Raw genomic sequence first — 23752 nt, forward strand, 5'->3', positions numbered from 1 at the left:
AGCTCCCGCGCAGGCGCACTCGGCGCGCCGCCCGCGGTCACATGAGAGCGTCCGGACGCCGGCGCAACTCACCTGGGCCCGCCTCGGCTGAGGCGTGAGTCTTTTCTCCGCAGACTGTATTCTCTCCTTCCTCCCTGTACTTCGGTGGGTGGACAGAGCGCTTTTATGAAAGTGTAAAAGTTAACTATTTTGTGTAAAAGTAACTATTTCTCCCCTCGAACTATTTCCTCGCGGAAGTACTCTTGTTACTGCCACGTGCGCGAGTTTGCGACGACCTCAGGGTTATTGTGATCTGTGGTAATTCTTTCACCCGGCCGCGGTGTACAGATAGGAGTGCACGATGAGCCTGGTAGGCAAGGCCCCAGCCAGTGTGCAGCTTAGTCAGGCAAGGACGCAGAGAGTAAGGTGCGCCAAAAGAGTATGGTACAAAAAGCAGGGTGCTTGGCATGTAGGATATTAGGCTCCCTTGGAAGAACTTAAAGCAATAAAAATAAATAGGTAATTAGAGGAAGCGTCTCTGAGAAGCTGAGCTTTAAAAGACCTGCAGTTTGAGAAGATACTTGACATTAGGAGAAAGAAAGAGGGGCACAGACCAAGGGGCAAAGGCCTAGGAGGCAAGCACTGCTCACCTTCAGGGAGGGAAAACAGTGTGACAAAAACTTAAAAAGCAAAGAGAGAATGGGATGAAGCCCAAACTGGTTCTGCTCATCCCATGACAGGCCAATAAATTGGGAGATGAGGTATTGGGGCAAGGAATAACGACTTTATTCAGAAAGCTGGCAAACCCAGATAGACAACTAACATCCTGGAGAACCATCTTCCCCCAAGTCAGAATTCAGACTCCTTATACTAAAAAGGGGAGAAGTTGGTTGTTGCAAACTCATTGGTGTTGGGATCCCTTGTTCTTGCAAATGTCCACGTAGGGTCAGGTCCTGGTGTTCCTGCAAACCTCCAATAAGACAAATGTTATTTTCTATCCTGCAATTTTACATCTTTATATGAATGGACAAGTGTTATACCCTTAAAGGTCAAAACCTTGAGAATAGGCTATCCTGTATATTTTAGGCTATAGGCAACATTCTTTCACAAAAGGTGCAGAATCAGCATGACTCAACACAGGGGAACAGAGCAGAGGGTTAAAGTCAAAGGAACAGATCTAATAATGGAGTCAGACTTGTTCTTTTCTGTTATATAAACAGGCATCAAATCATTCAGAAACTTGTAGGCCAAGTTAGAGAATTTGTATTGTAAAATAAATGGAAAGGAAGTTAGAAACGGCATTTAAGCAATAGTGACATGATACAATTCAGACTTTTAAAAGGCTACCTTGTATATCAGTCTGATAGGATGTAGTGTGAGGTTTGCAGTATGATCACCTATGATATATTCCAGGCAAAAATGTTTAACTTTACTTTGTCAGTTCTTTGCATCTAACACATACTTTATGAGAAATACAGGGGAGAGAAAAGCAATCTAAATGATACTGCAAAAAGTAACCAAACCAATCCCGAAGGTGGAACATTCTGCAGGATAACTGGCCCCATCTCTTAAATTTGAGGGATGTAGAGTCTAGATTGAATCCTGATTTGAACAGACCATCTATAAAATGCATTTTCAGGACAATTGAAGAAATTTGAATAGAGATGAACTGAATATGAGATGAAAATGTATTGCCATGGAAAAGTGGAGATCATTAACCCAAAAGAATAAGTTACGAAACAGTATGTATGTTACCGTATCTCATTTTGATTACCAAGTGCCCATATGTGTATTTTACATACTATGAAAAAAGGTCCAGAAGGATTATACCGTAAGGTGCTATCAGTTGTAATCTTTAGAAGTGGATATATATATTTTTTTAAAACTTAATTTTTTGGACACTTTCACATTTATACAAAAATTGCAATTAGTTCTCATATACCCTAAGCCCCAAAGTAGTACTAATATTATAATTAACAACTTGCATTAGTATGGTTACAATTAAGGAACCAATACATTATTCTCAACTGAAGTCCATACTTTATTCAAATTTCCTTAATTCTTAATGTCCTTTTACTGTTCTGAACACCACATTTTAAAAGTAATTTCCAAGATTACACAATAGTTGTTTACAGAGCTTGTCTTTAAATTCAGACTAACTCCAAAGGTCCAAACTTTTAAGTACTTCTTTATAATGCCTTGCAAGAGAAAGGTTTACTCATTAAATGACATCTTGAGAAGAAACTACACCAATTAAACAGGAAAAAGTCCTTGCTATAGTTTTGGGAAAGCCAGTACAATTGGAGAAGATGCTGATGCTGTGAGAAGTTTTAATGTGGCATTTGTGGGAAATGTGTACTTTTATTTTCTTTATTTTTATCTGTCTTTTTTTTTGTGGAAGTTTTAATAGCATATATACTTCTTTTGTTATAGAAGTTTATTTTGCCATGGTGTTGTAAAAAAATTTTAATGTATTTTAGTTAAAATATTCTAGGTTAAAATAAATAAAAGTAGCCATGCTGGTTGCTGTGTAGAGAATGCATTAGAGAAAGGCAAGCTAGAAGCAGAGAGCCAGATCATGAGACCATTTCAGAAATCCAGGGAAGAAATCATGAAAGCTAACATTAGCAGTAGTGAGCCAGCCTCTTGGATTTGGGGCCTGAACATCTGAACAGTCAGTGAAATCATTTACTGATATTTAAAAAAAAAAAAAACTGATGGATAATCCATTGATAGGACCAGGGGTTGGGAAGTGTTTATACCCAAGCATTCAAGTGCAGTTGTTAAATTGACAGTTGGCTATATGGGATTAGAGCTCCAAGAAGAGATGTTGTTTGGGAATCAACTGTCAGCATACAAATTAATTTTAAGCCTCTGGGACTATGAAGGAACACAAAGAAATAGAAAGAGGTCAGAAGCTGTCAGGAAATACAGTATCAGATTTATTTCTTAAGACAGAAGACTGCTCCCTTGGGGAGAGAATGAAGATTTCTAAAGAGCTGAGAATAACCAAAGGAGCCAACTGCATGAAAGAGGAAAGGAAAGGGTACCCAGAGCAGGGAGGGTAAAAGGGGAGGGATGAACTGTCAGAAAGATGAGGGATGTGTCACTTGTTGAGGCAGATAGAGGGAAGAAGGAAATGAACATAGATGTGGTTAACCATGTGGCACTGATCAAGGGCAGATTAAGGTGATCTTATCTTATGGAACATGATCTATCTCTGTATATCTCTTCAACTTTATATTTTGCCGCTTGTTCCTCATTTATTACCACTTAGTCACCTTGGTCATATTTCAGTTTCTCTAACTCACTAAGATCTTTCTTTCCTGGTATGACCTGAAATACTTTACCCCTCTCTTCATACCTGAGATAAAAAAAAAAAATCTCCTCCCCATCATGCCCTCTAAAGTAGATTCCACACCTTGTTCCTGTCTAACTCAGCCATTGTTTATTTGCTTTGTAACACTTACCCTAACTAGAAAGTATTTTGTTAGTTGATTCAATTTTACTCTGACTTCCCCACTAGAATATAAGCTCCTAAGGGCAAAAGTTGTGTTTGTTTTGTGTACTGTTACATCTCCAGCACTTGGCACTTGGTAGGCAACTCAGTAAATATTTTTGAATGAGTAAATGAGTTTCAATGCTTGCAAAAAAAAGAAGAAGAAGAAGAAAAGATTCCTACTATAAAAATAACACACTTTTCCCTCAATTACAGTTACCTTCATTAATTAGGTATTAGGCCAGTGGCCAAAGAAGGCAGGTAAGGGGTATATCAAGATATGCTAGCTCATACTCTGATAATAAACAATTCAAAAATCTCATCATCTTAACATAATGAACATTTGTTCCTGGCTCATGTAAAATCTTCTGTGGGACAGGAACCTGTCCAGGGTAGCTGTCCTCCAAGCAGTGTCTCCATTGTTCAGACTAGTTTGATCTTGTAGCTCACCCATCTCAACAATGAGACTCCACTTTCAGAGAGGAGAAGGGAATCTGTAGCCCCATAAAGCAAATTTCCCTGCCTCAGCTCTCTCACTTCCATCACATGTCACTGGCTAGAACTTCTCACCTGGCTCATCAGACTGCACAGGGACTGGGAAGGGAGGTCTTCTTTGTGTCCAGGAGGGAAGGGAGAACTGGATGTTAGGGAGCCCTAGTTAACAGCAAGTATCTACTGTCGAGCACAGGAAACTATTTTCAATATCTTATGGTAACTATAATGAAAAAGAATATGGAAATGAATATATGTATGTATAAGTACGAACTATTACGTTGTACACCAGAAATTGACACAACATTGTAAACTGACTATCCTTCAATTTTTAAAAAAAGGGGAGGGGGAAGGAGCCCTAGTGACGCTTTCCAAGGATAAGTTTCACGTGTCCAAACTTGCTTATGGTAACTGTGTAATGAAACTCCATAAAATAAATCCTTAGAGTGTATCCTTAGTGTAACATTTTGGAGAATATTAAATCAATAGACTTCCTTCCCTGATAATCCCTAGTTCTGGTGGGCCCATCCTTATCCCCACTGATTGAACCAATGGAAATAATCCTCTTTGAATGGACAGAATTCTGCTGAAAACAGCTTTGACTTTCAAAATACTGTTTTTCAAGTCTATGTTGAAACAGTGGCCTGAAAGTAAGCACTTGTGATTTTTGGAGGAGCCAAGCTTTGTTGAGGAGAAAAGAAGCTTATAAAAGACAAGCCCAGAAGACTGTAACAGAGAGTTTTTTCAGTAAGTGAGAGAGTAAATAGGACAAGGATTTGATGTGAGAAAAGTCCCTGCAATGCAAGAAAGAGAAAGCCCTTTGGATGCAGAGAGGAAGAGTTTAAGACAAAAAGTGAAGGACAAAAGGTAAATGAGGTGTCCTCACTTCCTTACTCCACACTCTCAGGGTAAACTTAAGGGTGTTGGGGGGTAAGGAGGAGGACCTGGTGGGAAGGAGGCATGGTGTAGAAGCGTTCAGATAGACTTGATGAAATCAGTAACCCTCAGGACAGTGCCCTACATCACCTGGAAGACACAAGTGTAGAATGGAAAGGGGAATGGTGTGGGGCAGGGATTTTTGCAACATGTAATAGAGAATTAATTGTCTCCTTAATCTATTTGTATATTTTAATTTTTAAAAAGTGAAAGTGCAAAAAAGAAAATTACCCGTCTTTCACATATGGGTGTATAAATTTTATCCACATGGCATCAAATTTTTTAAAGAGAAGTAAGGAAACTATTAAGCTTTTTATTTAGAATTACTCCCTATGCAAGCCCATTCTCATCCCCCATGTACCAATAATCATATTTCTATCAATTGCCAGTTCTCTAATACCATTCACAGCTATTTAAATAACTACTGTCCTTTGCCACCAGTGTCCCCTTAGATGAGCACTGTTTTACTTGGGTAAGATAACTTCTGAAAATAAATATCAGCATTCTTTTGAAAGAATTGCTTTGTAGAGTAGAAATAAATAACTCTGGACAGCTAGAAGTTATCTTGTGCACATCTCGACCTTGAGAGCATGTTTCTCCTATTTGCACTAAAATCCAGTATCTGTTTAAATAGTATCTGAAGTTGAAGGGGAGCACCCTCACCCTCTAACCCTGACTGTTGTTAATTTGCTTCTTAGAGCTATGTAAGAAGGTTTCTTCAGTCTGTTCCCTCAAGCATACATTAGTTCTCTGTTTCAGATTCAGGAAGCAGAAAGTAGATGGTTATGAGCATTTCTTCATATTAAACACACTTGAGTTTCCATAAAAAAATTATGCATTTGCCCAAAACACATGTAATTTCATTGATCTTTACTGAAATTGATCATGTATTGAAAACCAAACCCTGTAAGCTTCCTGGTACAAAGTATCAACAACATTTGGATGACTGTCCTAAGTTATTAAGCAAGTATTTCTTCAGCTCCCACTGTGTGCCAAGCAAAATTTGAATCAAGAGAATTCTGTAACCAATGTATCAATCTATTGTATACTTTTACAGAGGTGCTGATTCTGCCCTCATGGAGGATAGTTCAGGAATGGTTCATAGGAGGGGTTCAAGGAAAGCAGAGAAGTCCTAAAATGGTAGTTGTGCAGCAGAGTAGCAGCCCAGATTAAAACTGGGAGATGAAGGGCTGCAGAAGGATGGTCCCAGAGAGAAAAAAGATTGGAGGGATTAGATACAGTACCTATATGATGGAGCTTTCATTTAAAAAGTAAGAACTATTACAAAGAACAAAAGAAAGACAGTGACACTCTTAACAAAAACAAAATACTGAGCACGTAATGAAATAAAATCATAATGTATACCTTCATAGGCGGATAACAAAATTTAGTCATAATAAACACGATTTTTTTTAAGATTGTGTCCACCAAGTTTTCTTCCTAGAAAAATTACTATTTTCCCTTTGTAACTAACAGTTTGTGGGAATATGCTTTGAGACTATGTAAATGTGTTGTTCCTCTTTAACTTTTTTCCACTAGTTTTAGCATCCTTTGGTGAGTCTCGCCTGAAACTGTTATTGCTGTGATGGTTGCAAAATGATGTTTTTCTTATCCATCATTTCTCCTATATTTATTAGTTGGCATTATTCTGTAAGGAGGAGTTTTCCTTTATTTCCCATTTATTTATTCACTGATATATTTATTTCTGGCAGCATAGACTCGTAGATTTTTATTTTACTCAGTAGATTATAATTCACTGTTATCATTATTTATTTCAGTGCTCTATTTTGTCCAAGACTTGGTCAATGGAAGCACCTTTAGGCTGGCTCCTATGTTCTTTTTCCCCCTGACATTTTAATTTTTTTAATTTCAAATACAGCATAGAATTTTACAGTGAACACCTACATACCCACCACTGAGATTCTAACGTTAACATTTTACTATCACACATACCTATCTTTGTCACACACCTGTCTATCTGATCATCTCTCAACCCATCCGTCCATTAATCTACCTTACTTTTTTGGATCCATTTCACAGTACATTGCAAACATCAGAAAGGAATGGTAAAATAAGTAAATAAAGTAAAACTTGATTGGTGAATAGATGAGAGTCAAAAGACAATATTTGAAGGTTATCAACAAATGTCATTTAAAGCTACCAAATCAAATAGCAGAAGGAAGGAGAAAGGGGACCAAATAATGGAGAAAAAAGCATTACTATAGAAGTAACCATTGAAACAAAAATACAAACTTGCTTAAAACCAAAAGAAAATTTAAAATAGCAAACAGACCACAGGGAGAAACATAAAAGAAAAACAATACATTCAACAAATATAGCACAGAATATGACAAAATTGAGATCAAACATAACAGTGGTAATAAATGTAATTGGGTTTAAATCAACAACTGACAGAAAAAGACTTTCAGATGGAATCAGAAAAGAAAACTCAAATGGATAGATTATAAAATTGGCCATAAATTATTCTTCTCCTTTCATGTATGACTTTGCAATGTGATATTGTAGATCTTCCCATCAAGGGTTGGAGTCTGTTTCTCGACCCCTTAAGTCTGGATTGATGTGAATTGCTTGGGCCAGTGGGGCATTAGCAGTTGTGATGCAAGCAGACACTTCAGCCATCAGGGCTTGTGCCCTCTTGCTGCACTTGAAACCCTGTGACCTTCCTGTGTGCAGTCTAGCCTTCTGGATTATGAAAGACACACAGCCCCGTCATCCCCCTAGCCCTAGCCAACAGCCTGCTCATTGTCAGACAGGCAGTAGTCTAATTAGGCTATTTTAAATCATTCAGCCACCAGCCAACCCTCAGATGATGTCAGATACATGAGCAAGCCCATCAGAGTTTAGCTGAGTCAGCCTAGACCACAAATGCTCAGCCAACCCACAGAATCATGAGTTAAATAAATGGCTTTTACTTTAAGCCACAAAGTTTTGTTACAGTTTGTTATGCAATAAAGGCTAACTGCTACACCACCTGGCAAATACGAGCAACACACCTAAAACAAAGTGATTCATAAAGGATAAATAGAAAGAAATAGACAAAGATATACCAGGCAAATGGGAAAAATAAAAATGCAGAGGTTATAATCTTAATGTCAGACAATTCAAGCCAAAAGGTTTAAATATGATTGAGGACACTTCATAATGCTAAAGGATAACATTCTCCAGAAAAAAAAAAAATAACTAAAGCTGCAATTACAGGTTTTTAATATCTTTTAGGTACCTCAAAATATCTGTGTATGAACACAGCAACCACCATCAGAAAAAAGAAACTAACAAGTTTAAATTTCCAAGTAATAATCTCCAATCTGGCCAAATATTTGAGTAGCTAAGAGAATTAAAAGGAATATCACTCACGGATGATTCAAAGAAGATATATTTGGAAGCAAGATAGGTTGGTTAAGTCTGCCCCGAATTATGTGTAATCCTAACCTCATTGTGAGAGGTATGGCCTTGCAGATTATAGGGCAGATGAGAAAGTACGTATTTTCCACCTCATTGTTAGGCTATATTCTCTATGAAAAGTTATATTTGTCTTTGGGAGATGGTGATTCAACAGCCACCTGCAGCACCTTTCATTTAAAAAAACCAAAAAACAAAAAAACCCCTCTGATCTGCAGCCCCCAGTACCAGTGAGTTCTTTCTTGTACTTTGTGAGATCTGGATAGTCAAAGTTCCCCACCCTAACTTGGAGTGCGAGTGGACTCCACTGCCCTTACCCACCACACCTTCCCCCAGGATATTTGTCCAACCCAGTGGCTCTCAACTTCGGGTAATTTTGCCCCCAAGGGACATTAAGCAATGTCTGGAGACAGTTTTGGTTGTCACAACTTGGGGATGAGGGCCTCCTTCTGGAATATAGTGGGCAGAGGCCAGGGGTGTTAGCTACAATACACAAGACAGTCCCCCACAACAAAAATGTATTCTGCCCAAAATGTCAATAGTAGAGGGTGAGATTCACTGGTGAGAAGCATGCGGTTGGCCCTCCATATCCACGGATTCTGCATCTATGGAATCAACCAACAGCGAATGGAAGATATTTGGGGGAAAAAAATTCCAGAAAGTTCCGAAAAGCAAAACTTGAATTACTGTGATTGCAACTTTTCACATAGCATTTACATTGTATTAGGTATTATAAATAATCTAGAGGTGACTTAAAGTATATGGGAGGATGTGCATCGGTTTTATGTAAATACTACACCATTTTATATAAGGGACTTGAACATATGTGGATTTTGTTCTGGAACCAGCCCTCCATGAATACCAAAGGAAGATGAAGAGGGAGGATATAGCTCAGTGGGTAGAGCACATGCTTAGCATGCACGAGGTCATGGGTTCAATCCCTAGTACCTCCCTTAAGTTAAAAAATTATAATAATAACTAACAAATAAACCTAATTACCTCCGCGCCCCCCAAAAAGGAAGACAATACTGATAGACATTGAGGACTTCCTATCTCCTGTATACCTTCACCCATTCGCCCTTCTCTAAGTATCCTCAGCCTCAGCGTGGTGTATTCACCTCTCTCTTTGTCCTTTCTTTTTTTCCCCTTGTCCTTTGTCTTAAGCCTTAGTGTGGCTTAAGATGGGGCTCAGGCCACAGATCATTAGTCTAATCCCAACCTCGAGCCCCTGTAATTCAGAAAAAAATATGCCCCAATCCTGGCTATTGAGATAGGAAAGAGATTTGCCAGAGATCTCAGAGAAGGAAATGCCTTTGCCCTTTTGAGAGAATTTCTGAAAGGGACCTTTTTTTCCCTAGATGTGGATAAGAAACATATTTCTGTGTGTCAGAGTTTATTCTTGTGCACAATAGAAATGAACTGTGGATAGTTTAAGGAGAAAAAGAATTTATTAAAGGATACCAGGGAGTTCACAGAATCTCTGGGAAAGCCAGAGAATTACAGGGCACATAGCAGAATATATGCTGTTACTCCAGAGAAAACACCACTGTTTTCCCACTGAGCGCAACTTCCCCACTGGGCACAACTACCCCGCTGGGCACAACTACCCTCCTTGCAAAGAGTGCTGGGTGCTTGGGGCTTCCACCTAAACCTCTGCAACTGCTGCCTCAGGAGGTGGTACTGGCACCCCTGTCTGAAGAGTCATTGCATGGTTCTTGCATCTTCGCATACCAAGAACTATTTGAACATATTGGAAGAGCTACAAGAGAGGCTGGGAAACTTTCTGAATTCCACATTGGTGCAATAAGAATTCATAAGATGGAGAACTCCCTCCCTCCACCCCAGGAAAGATTTCAAAGGTGCCATGCAGCCATTAAGAATGCATATGTCCACTATACTGTATGTGTATATATGTATGTGTGTGTGTATTTTATATATATATATATGAAGTTGTTGACAAGGGAGAAGTCAGAGAGGAAAGCTAGAAAGAAACTGAGTTGACGATGATATCACTGAGATGCTGAATCAAACCAGAGCTGAAGCCCACCTTGTCTCTGGGATCTAGGTCCATGTTCTAGGAAATCCCCATTGTTGTTTGAACCTGTTTAAATTGGATTTTCTGTTACCTACAAATAAATGCATCCAAAATAGTATGTAAACAAAAAATAATTGGAAGACATTCCTAAATTTTTACCGATGAAATTACTGGATTACAGAGTATGTGCATTTTAAATTTGGATATGTGTTACTATATGTAAATTACTTTCCAGAATTTTACATTAATGCTTATCTCCACTAACAGTTTGTGAGAGTTTCTTCACACCATCACTAACACTAAATTTTATCCTATTTTTTAATATTTATTAACCTGTTAGATGAAAACTAGCATCTCATTATGCTTTTAATCTTTATATTTAATATGTAAAATAAAAATCTAAGTTTTTTTTTCTGTTAGCTATTTATTTTTATCCTTTGGTCAGTTTTCTGTTGGATTACTCATCTTTTTCTTTTTTCACTTACAAGTATTCTTTGTTTAAGAAAATCATTCTTTTCTTACATTTTGCATTACTATTTTGTCATTTGTCTTTTGGTATGTGTACATATTTTTAACATCCAAATTAAACTGATGTGTGTACGGCCATACCACCCTGAATGTACCTAATCTCAGAAGCTAAGTAGAGTTGGACCCAATTAGTACATGGATGGGAATATCTGGTGCTTAGGCTTTAATAATATACATATAAAACAGGTGTACACAGTACATCGTATGTACTGTATGTTTGTGTCCTTCCGGTAGGCTTAGGAAGAGAGTCCAAAGGCTTAATCTTGCTTGTAACTGGCTTCAAGAGTGAAAGATGGATGAATTCATTGAAGTTGTAAAAATACAAAATCAACAGATAAAAATCAGTTGCATTTCTATACACTAACAATGAATTATGGGTAAAGGAAACAGTTCCATTTACAATAGCATCAAAAATACTCAAAAAATAAATTTAATAAAGGAGATGAAATATCTGTACACAAAAAACTATAAAACATTGATTAAAGAAACTTAGGAAGACAAATAAATGGAAAGATAGTTGATGTTCATGGGTTGGAAGAAATAGTATTGTTGAAATGTCCATACTGCCCAAAGTGAGCTACAGATTCAATGCAGTCCCTATCAAAATTTGAAGGGCATTTTCCACAGAAATAGAAAATCCTAAAATTTGTGTGGAACCACAAAAGATCCTGAGTAGCCAAGCAGTCTTGAGAAAGAAGAACAAAGCTGGAACTATAACACTTTCCTAATTTCAAACTCTGTTGCAAAGCTATAGTAATTAAAATAATATTGGCGTAAAAACAGACACAGATCAGTGGAACAGAATAGAGCCCAGAAATAAACCCATGCGTGTATGGTCAATTAATCTATGACAAAGGAGCCAAGAATATACAATAGAGAAAAAACAGTCTCTTCAATAGATGATGTTGGGAAAACTGTGTGTCCACATGCAAAAGAATGAAACCGAATACCTGTCCTATGCTATACACAAATATGAACTCAAAATGGATTAACATCTTAAGTGTAAGACGTGAAACTGTAGAACTGCTAAAGTAAAACACAGGGAGTAACCTCCTTAACCTTGGTCTTACAACGATTTTTTGAATTTAAAACCAAAAGCAAAGGCAAAAAAGCAAATAAAATTAAGTGGGGCTACACCAAACTGAAAATTTCTGCATAGTAAAGGAAAACATCAACAAAATGAAAAGCCAGCCTATGGAGTGGGAGAAAATATTTGCAAACTACTTATCCAATAAAGGGTTAATATCCAAAATATTTAAGGAGCTCATATAACTCAATAGCATAAAAACAAAAACAGTTTAAAAATGGGCAAAGGACATCAGTAGACATTTTTCTAAAGAAGACATACAATGGCCAACAGGGACCTGAAAATATGCTCACTCATCTTCAGGGAAATGCAAATCAAAACCACCTCAAAACCATCTCAGAAAATGAGATACCACCTCACAGCAGTTAGAATGGACATTATCCAAAAGCCATGAGATAAAGGCTGGTGAGAATGTGAACACAAAAGAACTTGTACGCTGTTGATGGGAATGTAAACTTGTACAGACACATTGGAAAACAATGTGGAAGTTCCTCAAGAAATTGAAAATGGAACTACCATCTGATTCAGCAATCCTACTTCTGGGGATATATTCACAGCAGTTGAAATAATCATCTCAAAGAGGTATCTGCCCTCCCATGTCTGTTGCAGAATTATTCACAATAATCAAGGCACAGAAACAACCTAAGTGTCTGCTGATGGATGAATAGATAAAGAAAATGTTCTATAAAATATATATTGATAACATTTTATTATGTATAATATATAATAGCCATAAGAAAGAATGTAATCCTGCCACTTGCTCCAACATAGATGAAAATGAAAGGCATTATGCTAAGTGAAATAAGCCGGAGAAAGACAAATACTGCATGGTACCACTTACATGTGGAATCTAAAAAATTTAAAAAGAAAAAAAAAAAAGGAGTTGAGCTCAGAAACAGAGAACAGAAAGGTGATTTCCAGGGAAGGTGGGGCGAAAGGGAGGTAAAGGGCACAACCTTTTAATTGTAAGGTAAATAAAGCCTCATATCATGTAATAACCTTTAATAAAAAAAAATATGAAAACAAATATATGTTGTATATGCATGAATGGGACATTGTGTTGTACACCAGAAATTGACACATTGTAATTGACTGTTCTTCAATTTAAAAAAAGGTAAATAAGGCTTGAGGAGCTAATGTGCATCATGGTGACTGTAGTTAATAATGCACTATTGTATGATTGAAATTTGCCAAGGGGGGGTGGGAAGGGACAGACTGGGATTTCAAAATGTAGAATAGATAAACAAGATTATAATGTTTAGCACAGGGAAATATATACAAGATTATGGTAGCTCACAGCAAAAAAAAGGTGACAATGAATATATGTATGTTCATGTATAACTGAAAAATTGTGCTCTACACTGGAATTTGACACAACATTGAAAAATGACTATAACTCAATTTAAAAAATGTTAAAAAAAAAAAAAGAAAAGAAATTTGCCTAGAGAGTGGAACTTAGGTGTTCATACCAAAAAAAAAAAAGCGGGTGAGGATGTGGGAATGAATATATTGATTAACTTGATAGTGGGAAACTTTTCACAATGTGTCTGTATATCGAATCAACACATTGTACACTTTAAAAAGTTACAATTTTATTTGTCATTATATTTCAGTAAAGCTGGAGCAAATGAAAAATGAGAGATGGAAAATGGAAAGCTGGAATTCCCACAGACCCCTCTCTTTCCTACCTCTGCCCCACAAGGTGTCACTATTGAGACACAGAAGAGCTGCTGTGTCAAGACCGGTCACAAGATGGCGCTATTAAAACGTGAGTGCCCTGGTAGTTGGCAGTTACACTCAGGGCTCTTTTTCCGGGGACACACCTGTGATGCTAGAGGGACACTTATAAGGGGTGAGCTGGAAACCTGTCCTCCCAGCCAGCAATGTGAAGCCCAGTTAAGCAGCCCGGGCTCCCCTCTCCTTTGGTGAATTTCTCCTGGGTAAGCCCTGGTGTCTTTTGCTGCAGTCTCAGGTCAGGGGCACTTCAGTGCATCAGAGACGATATATTTAACACTGATCCTCCCAAGGAAAGTGGTCAGGATCTCAATAACCTCCTTCCAAGAAGACCCGTTAGTCTTTGGGAAAAATATTTTTTCAAATATTTTTATTTATTATTTTTATTGTCATATTGTTTTAGGGTGGGGTTTTTTTTTGGCAGGAGAGTCGGTAATTAGGTTTATTTATTTTTAATGAAGGTACTGAGGATTGAACCCAGGACCTTGTGCATGCTAACCATGTGCTCTACCACTTGAGCTATACCCTCCCCCTCTGTCTTTGGGAAAATTGACTTTCTCCCATCAACTTTCCCACTCCTACCAAAGGACACATGAGAAGCGCAGCATTGACGACTCCTAGAGTGTCCCAGCAACACCCCCCCTTGCTTGCCAGCATCTACCTGATTAAAAGGAATCCCCCTCCCAAAACAAAGGGTTCCTGGAGGATGTAGACTAACAGAGATGCAGCTGACAACTTTAAATGGTAGTTTCTGTGCTAACAAACGTCCTCCAGGTCCATCCATGTTGTCAAAAATGGCAGGATTTCCTTCTTTTTTATGGCTGAGTAACATTCCACTGTATACACAAGAATGTGGGCATCTTTGTGGGGGAACATTATTCTGTCTACTACACCGTAACAAAAATGCCACAGACTGGGTGGCTTCAACAACGGACATTTACTCCTCATGGTTCTGAAACCTGAAAAGTTCAAAAGTCCAAGGACCCAGCAGATTCTGTTTTTGGTGAGGACCCTCTTCCTAGTTTTCAGAAAGCCGTATTCTCATTGAATCCTCACATGGTGGAGGGCAGCAAGGGAAGACACTCGTGTCTTTTCTTATAAGGGCACGCATCCTATCCCAAGGGCTCTGCTTCACGGCATAAACACCTTCAAAAAGCCCCAGCTCCAAATACCATCACACTGGAGATTAGGGCTTCAACATACGAATTTTGGGGAAAATGCAAGCATATAAATGTATAGTCCATAACACCTGACTGCCATCATTTATAAATCAATACTTCAATAAAAATTAAAAGAGAATAAAAAAACAGCTGCACAGAATATTTAATTAACACTTTTTAAAGCACTAATAAGCTCACAAATATCACAAGATACTGAGGCAGGATACAGGAGAGGATGGAATGGAAGGTGGGCATAGTATTAAGGTCATTTACTCCCTGGGGGTTTACCACTCTAAAGGGGTGGCTGAGTTTTCATGCTTTTGAAAGCCTCCCACTCCCACAAATCAGAGTTTAGAGCCCACTGAGGGTGGGTACCCTGTAAACGATCTGTTTTGGATTAGGATCTCAAAGGGCCACACCCTAGAAGCAAGAGTAAATTGACAGTAAACCAGCCTTCACAGAGATTGTCACCAGCTTTGAATCATGGGGTAGACCCAAAATCTAGAGCTTTGAAATTAGATTAAAGTGATCTGAGGTTACTGGTGGTCCCAGGAGCCTGGCGGAAGCAAATGCAAATTCCCGCTGGAGGGAGATAAGTCCTGAGTCGACTTATTTCTGTAACTGATTTTTGAAATATGTTGTTCAACACACAGTCAAATATGACTAGACACTTGAGGAGTCAAGGTAACATGAACAAGAGCCAGTAGAAGTAACTGACATCAGTCGCAACCCTGGAGGCCTCCAAATTCTGGAATTACCAAACACAAATAGCAAAACAAGCGCACTTCCTATGCTAAAGGACACAAAAGCCACGTTTGAGAATTGCAACAGGAAACCGGAAACTATAAAAAGTGGCATACCGTATTTATAAAAGGACCAAATAGAATTTGACAGCAGAAAAATACTATAAACCAAATTTAAGATAAGTGAAGTTTACAAGATGAACTGGAAGATATGTTAAAAACCTAATCATAAAACACTACAATACTCTGCTGGGAGTTACATTTGCGTGTATATAGTAACATAAACACTGAATAATGACTTGACCAAATATTGTAACTGTATTTAGAAGATGAAGGACAGTAGGAGAGGGAATGGCACTGTAAGAGAATAAATTTACATCTACCATAATAAGAAGTTGCTAGATCGTATCTAAAGGTAGCATGTGCATATTATTTACAAATAGGTAGAGATAGGTAGAGACAGCTAAGAAGTAAACATTAATTGCTTCTAGAGAAGAAGAATGAAGAAATTAGGGAGGGATGGAAAAGGAGAAATGCTGTATTTTGTCATAAGCTTTTTCAGTACTAAAAAGGAAAAACTCAGTTGTTGGGTTTTTTCCTATGTAGGGAACAACCCAATTCTTCCCCACTGTCTTTCTTTCCTGTGTGTCTCCTCTACCGACATAGAGAACACTTCACTTCTGACACTTATGGTCACCAAATGTGTGGGGGGTTTTCGCTACAACAACAAGCTGTATGTCCTACAACTTACATCTAACACTGTCTACCTAGGGGTAGTGTCAGATCCCCCAGATGTGGGGCTCAGTCCCATAAGACTGCTCCTCTGCCCCCCAGTGCACTTCAGATGCCAGGGGCAAGACTGGGTTGTCACTTGTGCTTCTGACCAAGCAGCTGGAGTTTAGAGGTTCCAATGACCACCCCGCCTTGTGTTCGATCAATTTTCTAGAGCGACTCACAGAACTCAGGGAAACACTTTTCCCAGTTTATTACGGGAATGATAAAGGGTACAGATGAACAGCCAGATGAAGAGATAGATATTTAGGGTGAGGTCTGGGAGAATCCTGAGCACAGGAGCTTCTGTACCCTTGGAGTTGGGACGTCTCACCCTCCACGTGCGCATGTGTTCACCAACCCGGAAGCTCTCCAAACCCCATACTGTCAGGATTCTTTGCTTCCTCACGTAGACATAATCAATTTGTAATAATTAGCTATGTCCTCCTCTCTGGAGGATGAGGGGTAAAGGTGAAGATTCCAAGCTTCTAATCCTGGTGACCAGCCCCCAGTCAAGAGCCATCCAGCAGCCAACGCACAGTCATCTCAACAGAACAAAAGATGCCCCTAGGGCTCTTATCCCTTAGGAATTTGCAAGGCAGTAGGACCCCTGGAGTAGGACCCCGGTTTGTTTGATTCTCTTAACAGTGTTTTAGGAGCCCTGTGTCAGGACGGGGTCAAAGACAAATATTAAAACAAGAGATACTCCTAGCGTTCTTATCACTTAGGAAATTTCAAGGGTTTTAGGAGCCCTGTGTCAGAAGAATTGGGGGCAGAGACCAACGTATATATATCTATATATTTTTTTCCATCCTCTCACAAGTTTCTTATAGAAATGTGTATCTGTTACCTCAATAAAATAAAAACTAATTTAAAATATAAAAAATTTTAAAAACCAGGACTGGAAGAGATCATGAGGTGGACAGAGAAAAAAGGAGCTCTCAAACCTGAGGCAGGGTCCCTCCAGTGTTTGGAGCTCAGAAAGATGTTGAAGAGGAGACAGAAGGAGCCACCAGAACCACAGGGGCAGAACCATAATAAAGGGGTGGACCGGAGACCAAGGGGAGGGAATATTTCAAAAAGGAGGGAATGGCCAAGCATGCCAATTGCTGTTAGAATGAAAGTTGATCTTTGCAGAGAGGGTATAGCCCACTGGTTGAGTGCATGCCTAGCATGCACGAGATCCTGGCTTTGGTCACCAGTGTCTCCATTAAACCTAAATAAATAAATAAACCTAATTACCTTACCCTCCCCCCAAAAAAACTTAAAAAAAAAAAAAAGAAGAAAGGAAATTGATCATTGAATTTGATATCATCAGGGGCAGTTCTGGTGGTGTGAAAGCCCAAGCTAAGGAGTCCATGCGGATGGAAAGTGAAAATGGCAGAAAATGAAGAGGATGGGTGTTTGCATGTCAGCAGGGAGTTGCTTGCATCTAAGTGTGAGCCTCTGTGTACGGTTTCCAGTGAAAATATTTGACCATTGACGGGAATGACCTATGATGGTACAGGACAGGTATGTGATTTATGTACATATATTCCTAAAATAAACTCTCTTGAGTAAGACAGCATTAATTTTTTAATACGGTCCTGGATTTATTTTGCCAAATTTTAAGATTTTTGCATCTTTGTATAGTACAGGTTTGAAAGAGTAAGGCATTTTCCCAAGAAAATTGGAAAGCTATTTATTATCTTCCATCAAAAGACACAAAAAGGTGTTGCATTATCACACATTAAATTGGTTAGGCCAAGTGAAGAAACACAGCCGAGAGAATAAAACAGACCTGGGTCCCACTCCAGCTCTTTCCAAGAAGTGAAATAAGTAAAGCTGTTTAACACTGGGCAACTTTAAACCTCAGTTTCCTTTTCTGTAAAATGGTATTAACATTTTAATGATACTTCTAACTCATATTGTTGTTGAGGATTAAATAAGATAATTTATGTGAAGTGTTCAGCATGGCACCTAAACATAGCTGAATGTTTAGCAAGGCCAAAGAATGTAGTTACTATCATTAATGATTAATTAATGATTTTTTCTTTAATTTTTTTCAGTTTCTTCTGCTAGTTATTGACCCCTAATGTTTTCTACTTCTTCTTAAATTAATTTCTGCAGAGAGGTCTTTGATTTTCTCCTCAGGTTGGGATATTTTGGTTTTATTATCAGACTGGGAATTTTGAACTCACTTATAAGCAGCAGGCCAGAAGCTAGCAGAGAGGGAGAGAATGAAGCCAAAGGAATGAAAGGGGTAATGATGAACCAGAGTCCACAGGGAGATGGGAGAGACAATGCCAAGCACATACTTCCACACGTCGAGCAAAAAGGCACATCTGCTGAGGCTGGCAGTAAGGGGTGGATTGGTGCTGATGGGGTAAATATGGAGGAAGGAAGGAAAGATGGAGGAGGAGGAGTCTCGTGTTAAATGAACTAATTATTCAACAAAAAGTCTTTAAATTACATTTTATGGTCTCAAACACTGTGGAAAAAATGTTTTTATTTCTCTAAACTACGTTAGTATCACAGCATAGGATTGTTTTTCAAAGTATTTACTTGTGATTGATGTAAAAAAACTAAAATATGGGCCCTTCCTAGAGGAAGTAATGTGGGACAATGTACAGAAGACTGTACAACACATTGAGAGAAAGTAAAAGCCAAATTCACAAGCAAATACCAAAGCATTTCAGCAACGCACGTTATCTTCCGTTGTATAGAAAGGACAGAAGTTCTTTATAGAAATGGAATCACAAAATACATACTATGGTCATGCTATATTTATTAAATAGACAATTTTACTCACAAAAGCACTTACAGAGTAGACACTGGTTGCTTTATATAAAGTGCTCAGAGTAGGAAAACTAAAAAAGTAAGAGAAAACTTATTAATTCATATGGGTATGTCATGGTTAAGATGAGCACTTGTGAGGTTTCCTGATGCATAGATTACCAAGCATCAAAAGGTCACATCTGCTATGTTAAAAAAAAAAAAAAAGAAGAAGAAGGAAAAAAAAGAAGAAGAAAAAGAAAAAGCAAAGGACATCAGTGTATTAGCTAAATGTTAGCTGGGGAATATTTCTTGTTATGTATAAAGTATATTGGGTCATATGTTACATATAAGAGTATCTTTATGTGAACAACAAGTTTCTACTGTATATCATAGGGAACTATATTCAGTATCTTATAGTAACTTATGGTGAAAAAGAATATGAAAACAAATATTTGTATGTTCCTATATGACTGAAGCATTGTGCTGTACACCAGAAATTGACACAACATTGTAAACTGACTATACACCAATAAAAATATTTTTGAAAGGGTATCTTTATCAACTAAATGTTAACTCGTGGGTAATTACTTGCTCTCTATGTAAGCTTAAGTTCTCACCAGTTTTACAATTATCCATGGTAAACAAGATGAGCAATTAATGAGTGGAAGGAATAGATAAAAGATGGAGGAATTTTGAATAACTGAGAAGACCAACCCCTTTCTTTTCACTTAAGAGTAGGACTTTTTTTTTAAGCCCAAATTATAAGTATCTGTTCAGTCTGCTTGTTTTCCATATGTAGTGGTCGCTTAAATGACATTCAACACATATCAAACCTAAAAACTAATTTTAGAAAAATGTCCTGTCATGGAAGGATAATGGAAATCATTTTCTATGTAATGGGAAAAGTACAGGATAAGGAGACACATTCTAGCTCAATTACCTACTATTTGGATGACTTTAAACAAATTAAATTGTCCAAGCCTCAGTTTCCTCAGCTCAAGTTTAGGCATCATACTTTCCTCACAAGATTATTGTAAGGACTTAATAAATGATAGCTATTATTAAAAGAAGAAAACTGATTCTTAAATTTTGAAAAATTGGAAATCAATTTCCTTTTTTGATATTCTTTTATATTTACTAGTAACTGTTTTAAGAATCTTCTTAAAATTTGTTAAGCCAGGCTCCATCTATTACAATTTCTAAAATCTTCAGGTAATTTTTCCTATAAAGTTGACGTATTTAACTTCACTATATATTTCCTATATGTTGATTATTGTAGGAAAAATCATTTTTTCATGGTATCTTTAGCAATAAGAGCTAAATTACTTTTTAAAAGCTAGATAGTTTGCTAAACTAATTTTGTGATATACAATTATAATTTTTTATTTCTATTGTTGCAAATCATTTTGATCCATTAAACCCCATTTTAAAGCCTCAAATGGATTAACTCTGGCCTCATACCATATTTAGGTAACTACTTCTGCATAACAAATTACCCCAAAATGTAGTGGCTTAAAATAATGAACTTTGATTATATTATAGTTCCTGTGGGTAGCCAGGCAGAGCACAATGTTTTTTTATGACCAAGCCTTGGAAGTCACATACCATTACAGATCAATCCTGATACAATATGGGAGGGGGTGCTACAAAAAATTTGGGGAGAACTGGAGGTGAGCATCACTGGAGGGCCATCTTGGAAGCTTGCTACCCCCCACACATACAGGAGTAAATATTCTGAAGAGAAGCTTTTACCAGTGAAACTACTTCTAAAGGCAGAGTATTTAGCTTATACATAAAGAGGCTCAACAATTTATTGAATGGATAAAGATTCATTCTTACAACCGAAAGAGAAAACAATTAAGCAAAGAAATCCATGCCTTTTTTGTTTGAGCTTGGATGTAGATTGAGTATCTTGTGCAGTTTGGCCACTTGTGTCTTTTAGATGGTGGTCAGCAGAAGTGAGGAAGATGGTTACACAACTGGTCACCTAGGACAATGAGGATACAGTTGATCACTACAGGTTTCCACAGTGAAGAGAGTCAAAATGAGGATATGGCAGGGAGTCTTGGCACTTGGTAGCTTGGGTCTCAGGGTACATTAATCAAGGAAAATGGTCTTTGGAGGACACTAGGAACATCACAGTCAAGAGATAATGCCTGAAAATATACAACCACCAGCATATCATTTCCTCCTTATGAATGTCTTTCTAGTCGTAATATATCCATGGTCAGGATATCATCAAGATTTCAACAGAAACATCCCATTTTCCTTTCTACAACCGTAGTCCTCATTTGTAGGAAGCTGAGGGAGCCCATCCCAAACCTCAGACGTCTGAACATAACATTTATTGCAAAGAGCATCTCAAGCTAAAGCCAGTCAGCCTGTAGAGGTCCCAGAAAAGAGGTTTCCTGAAAGCCTCCATCTTGAGAATAATGCCGATAGTTCTCATCTATCCACAAATGGTGCTCAGTGGATATTTTTAGATGAATAAATAAAAGAATGAATGCAAGTGCCCACATGTGAATTGAAGTTTTTAAAATATTTGGTGGAAGACTGAGGCAACCAAAGATAATGTACTGTGGACTTACCCAGTGTATCAGCATCATGCCATCCCATCCAGACCCAAGCTTCCCACTGCTGTGCCCTCACTCTGTGATGGAGATGGATATCTTGAGAAAAAGCACCAAGTTCCTCTGGAAAGCTGGGGGAGGCTGGCACAACATTCCTTCTTTTGAATTCTACCCCTAAAACAATACAGTTTGTTCATGAATGCCTACTGACTGTGAAATGGTGTCTCCTAAGTGACTTAGTATCTACCAACTCCAGTAGCAATGAAGAATAATTGCTAACCACTCTAAGCAAAGGGCTATCTTGCCTGTCTCATCCCCTGCTGGCATACAGCAGACACTCAGCAAAAATGTTCTGCCAGCTGTTTTTATCTGGTCTGCCAGTACAACCTCTATAACCAGTTAACCAGAATGTAAACCGGGCCATAAAGTGCTTAAATCTTTTGAAAGAGATATAGCATTGCTTATGTGAAAAGGAGACAAAAGCATAAACCAAACTAGGAAGGTAGACTTGATAAGAAACTGATTTAAGAAGAAGAATCAAACTAACTAATGACAAGCCAGTTGCAATTATGAATGAAGCTTATAGCCAAAGAGGTTATGGAGTTAGGACAGAGATGTGGTTCAACCAGTTGCAGTAGCTTTGAAGTCAACCATTTCAACCTGGCCCCAGGTAAAATTGCGAAACTGGCTTGGTCTGTCTGTGTGGTTCCTAGACCTTCCCCTCTCCTTCAGCACTTTTTCTAGGCTAACAATCTCCTCAGGTTTTCTCCTCTCTTCCCCTAACTATTTTTTTTTTAACATTACAAGGTAAGTACATGGTAGCTCCACCATAGAAATAGCTTCAAAAGTCCCTCAAGTCCATGTATTGCAATAGCCTCAGGGCAAATTTCCCAGGGTGTAAACAGTGAATTTATTAGCAATCAGTTGAAATAAAATCCATTATTTTTCCTAGAAGAAAGGGCTGGAACTCCTGGCCTTTAGTTCCTACTCTTTTCCAGAAGTGTGCTTTTTGAAAGCTCAGCTTCCTCCTCAAGTAGTATAGTTAGACAGAACTTAACATGGATAGGTTAGGGGAGGCAGTGCAAAGACGTATAACTCTTTAAAATGTTCAGTGATTACAAAAGCCCTTGAATTCAGGGATTATTCAACATGTTATCAAAGCTCCTGAACAACATTTACTGAGACAACAAGATAGTCTGATGCAAATGGAATTGGATATTTCTTTGGGAAATTTACTCAGAATCTTTTGTTCTTTCATGATTCAATCTGCCCTTTTTAGAACTGTGAGTCACCATGATTCTCATTCTGACCAATATTTTTTGGCTTCATGGCTTGGGGGAAAATGAGTATTGCATTCTGAATCCAGCACATTGTATCTAGCCTACCTAGTCTTAACTGTTGAAAGAACGTATTGAAAGCTTGATAAATTGCTATTACAGCATGACCCAAGATACCCTCTTCTGGATCTGACCTCTGGAACTGCTGCAGCTATCTTGTGACCATGAGGAAAGTGATAAAAGAAATGTTTGCTGAACCTTGAATATATGCATTCAGACTTGCTCACTGCATGGCTCTGAGCCAGTAATACAGCAAGGAGTCAGAGCAACTGCTTTCCCAGAAGAAGGAACCAGAGCAGCTGCTTTTCAGAAAACTGACTTGAGGCATACAAGTCAGCTATATCCAGCTCCACTATAACCAACCAACTTTGGACTGGCAATCAAAGGAGTTGTTTCAACCCAGAAATCATTTTTCTTTGTGAAAATTTGTGACCTCTACCTTTTATAGAACCCCCTTGCCCTTGATCAGGGGCAGTCTTCAGAAGGCTGAATTCTCTCTTTTATACCTATAAGTGAGTAAACCCCCAAGACTTTACACTAAATTTGTTTCCAGACTACTCTTTGCAGTTTAACACTTAACTCTGCCTCAGAACCTTTGTTTCTTTTGTCTGCAGGTCAAAACTGATACACCAAGGGTAGCAAAACAAGAAGACAGAAAAAAACCTGATTCCTTGGTGATATTTTAATTTTTCTAACTAGGAAGC

General features: G+C 38.2%; 1 long non-coding RNA gene across 2 annotated transcripts; it reads left to right on the forward strand.

The window, feature by feature from the left end:
• The first annotated feature begins 6 nt into the window (after positions 1 to 6).
• Positions 7 to 23752, forward strand: LOC105090708 (uncharacterized). Of its 2 annotated transcripts, none has more exons than XR_837296.3 (4): positions 7 to 1721; positions 13590 to 13744; positions 17703 to 17896; positions 23663 to 23752. It is a non-coding gene; the product is annotated as an uncharacterized LOC105090708 (long non-coding RNA). The 2 variants fall into 2 exon arrangements; XR_010384960.1 differs by having other exon boundaries at positions 7 to 144.

This window comes from Camelus dromedarius, chromosome 17 (assembly GCF_036321535.1).
Source record: "Camelus dromedarius isolate mCamDro1 chromosome 17, mCamDro1.pat, whole genome shotgun sequence".
Taxonomy (NCBI): domain Eukaryota; kingdom Metazoa; phylum Chordata; class Mammalia; order Artiodactyla; family Camelidae; genus Camelus; species Camelus dromedarius.